The sequence below is a fragment of the Vicia villosa genome, unplaced genomic scaffold, assembly GCF_029867415.1.
Source record: "Vicia villosa cultivar HV-30 ecotype Madison, WI unplaced genomic scaffold, Vvil1.0 ctg.000054F_1_1_2_unsc, whole genome shotgun sequence".
Taxonomy (NCBI): domain Eukaryota; kingdom Viridiplantae; phylum Streptophyta; class Magnoliopsida; order Fabales; family Fabaceae; genus Vicia; species Vicia villosa.
This window is the reverse complement of record NW_026704984.1, coordinates 61,369-64,937: the sequence shown is the minus strand read 5'-3', so window position 1 is coordinate 64,937 and position 3,569 is coordinate 61,369.

Here is a 3,569-nt window from a genome sequence, read left to right as displayed (position 1 = left end):
GATTTGGGTTCCTTGAGCTCTAAAGATGATCAAGAAGAAGTGAAATATCTGATTTGTGCTATATATAGTAATTCTGGTTTCTGTCAAGGGCGCGTCGCGCCCTCCAGCGCGCTTCGCGCCAATACACTTAAAAGTTAAACCGCCCAAACGCGCGACGCGCTCAACTCTCTGCCAGAAGCTCCACAAAATATCTTGCCCAGGGCGCGACGCGCCCATATCACCGCGCAACGCGCGCACATCTCTGCCCCAACAGTCTTCAATCAAGGCCAAAACATCCCAAAATGAGCTAAAACCTACAAAATCATAACTAAAACACATATTAAAATAAAATGAAAGCTTAACATTATAAACTATAAATAATTATCTAAAACTTCAAGGAAAAGTACGAATACTCGATAAAAACGGTCGAAAGGTGCCACTAATTAAACTAAATATTAACACAATTTGGCACCTAACAATTATTTGTAGCCATTTGTTTGACAATATCCTCTAGTGAAGGTTCGGAAGGTGCACAACACATAACCTCAAATTCATTCAGATGCTTATTCGGATCCTCACCTGCAAAACCATTAAACCTAGGCAACAAATGTATTAAACCAGATTTTAATTCAAAAGGTACATCAACATCAGGATACTCTATGCATAAGTTCGCATCAGGGGCAGCCAGCTGCCTTAAGGTTCTTTGTTCAGCCATGTTATCAACAAACACAGAAATACCAATTATATCCCAAACAGGCAGAAACAAATAGAAAGAAGGAAAACGATTAAAATAAATTCATAAAAATATAAAAACACAAAATTTAATCTAATTAAGACAAATAAGAATTTTGGGAATTTTTTTGGATTTTTCGACTCTACGAAAATAGTAAAAAAAATTCATTAAAAATAGAAAAACGATGAATTTGCCGATTTGGGGTCGAATTCCCTTACTCTTGTAGAGTAAGGGAGTATTGATCGCAAAAAATTTCTGCTCCCAGTAGGCAAAAACAGATTATCGATCAGACTCAATTTCCAAAAAAAATGTTTTTTCGACTCAAAAAGGCGTTATGGCCGAAACCGCAAGGAACCTATGGCCTAAACGCACAAACACTAAACCTAAGACTCTAAAATCAGTTAATAACGACAAGAATCCCCGGCAACGGCGCCAATTTGATACGTTGTCACGCGCGAATCAAAACGAGTAGTTTTCAAAGAACGTAGTACGGTGACAAATTAACTCAAGTATCGTATCACAAGGATTCTTGTTTTGTTATTAACTAATATAAATAAAATTGGGGTTTATGGTTTTAGATCGATTTATGAACAATAGAGCAAATAAGAGATTAAAATAAGTGATTTTAAAATAAGCTAAAATGACAATTTGCTGATTCGATTCCTATCTATCATTGATTATTGTAATTCCAACCTCCTAAGCAGATTATATATTCCTATTCGATCATAATATCCATTGACAAGCGCAATTGATAGTATAAGTTGTATGTTCCTATTATCCGAATTAAGCAAACGGGATTAAGTTTCATGAATTAAGCAAACATGAATTAAACGGACACGATAATGAATTAAGCAAACGATAACGTGACTATAGTTAGGATCATACAACCAATCGAATTAAATCAATATAGTCTATGCAAATCGAATTAAGCAAACAAGAGACATAGATTAATATTGAAAGGAATAGAACTGAATTATAATTATAATAACCTCAAGGTCGGAACCTGAATACAACAATTTGTTTCAAAGGAATTAGCTCTCCATGGAATTCGTACAAGCTTGACTCATAATTTCTTGAATAATAAAAACGTAACAATGAACATTAGCGGCCAGACCTAGGTAAATGGGAGAAACAATAATTCGGGTCATAACCCAACTGGGTCAAACAAACATAACCCGGGCCCAAAACTAACGATCCAAAACTAAATAAAACTAATGCTGCAGCTTCAAACAAAATTCTGGAAAATATGCGCTCCGAATATGACTTTGACTCCAACACAAAAGTTGTAGCTCTTTCTCTTAGCTTTTCGGCAATTATTTGAATGCCTCAATTGGATTCCTGGAGCTCCACTTATGATCATTTTAGTGCAGACTACTAATGCTGAAAATAAATTGCGAAAATCAAATTAAACCAAAAATAAACTAAATTAAAAAAACATTATAAAATATAAAAATAAGCAAACAAACCATAGAAATGCATAAGTACAAACATAAAGGAACGTGCATCAAAATGCACTGATCACCTCCTTAATCTCTTCCTCTTGAAAAGGCATTTCAAGCCATTCACTATCTTCCTCACTAATCTTATCAAAATCAATCCCATCCAATAAAGGCCTCTCATCTTCCGTTTCAACAAATTTATTTGAAAAATGTCTAGTTACCTCCTCCTTAACCTCTTTCACCGAAACCAACAAGCCTCCCCTAAAATTAATAGGACCTATATGGTTATGTCTTCTTTTGTCTTTCATCAATTTATGGAAATAACAACATGTTTTCTGTATACCTCAAATTCAACCAAAACCGACTAGTTGCTTCCTTCCTATTGGCAATGATTTCGAGATGAATATTCTCCGCTTCCACTTCCAATCTTTCGTCACCAAATTTCAAGTCCCTAACACCCTCCTGTACTTCCAAATCAATTATACCAAATACCACATTATTCCACCATTTAAGTCTCTCTTTTAGGAGTCTAAGATTTTCTTTAAAGGCATAGTCCCATCTTCCTTCCACCTTAAAGCCTTCCCACTCCTTCTTCATAAAAGGGAAGAAAGAATCAAAAGTAGATCACTCATTGTTGAATTTGAAATATTTTAGACTCCAATTAATATAGTCCAACATAAGTCATATTGGACAATGATCTGAGATGTCTCTATTACCCACAAGTTGCCCAATCACTTCCCATTTATTCACAACATCAATAGAAAATAAGAATTGATCAATCCTACTCATAGACTTCCCATCGTCACTATACCGTGTAAACTTTTTCCCTTTGCTCGGTAAATCCACCAACAAACTATCCTCAATGAAATCCACAAATTGCTTCATCTTAATATTTGTTAATACCTTCGACATCCCCTTCCTCTCTTTACACTCCTTGGTAGCATTAAAATCATCACCAATAACCCATTTGCTATCATTAAATATAACATTTAACTCCAACAATCTAATCCAAAGAATGTTCTTTTTAGTCAAGTTGTAACGCTCGTTTTTAGTTTGCGTGTTTTATTTAATTATGTCGTGTTATGATATGTGTTTTGTTTTACTAATTATGTGTTAATTAAGTGCTTATGTGATATTGGTGTTATTTATGGGGTTTTATAGTAAATAATATAAGTTACTAAATTAGGAGAGTTATTGGGCTTAAGGTAGCATTAGTAATTGTAGGGTGCGATTTAAGGCCTATTAGTAATGAGAAAGATAGTAAGTTAAACAAAACAAGGGTTTTAGACTTAGAACCTCATTTTGAAAAAGTTGTGAAAGAAGAGAAGAGAAGAGTGAAGAGAAAGAGGGGAATCTCAATATTGAAGCTAGAGTTGTCTTCAATCCAAAACCTAAGGTAAGGGTGGGATTCTTTCATG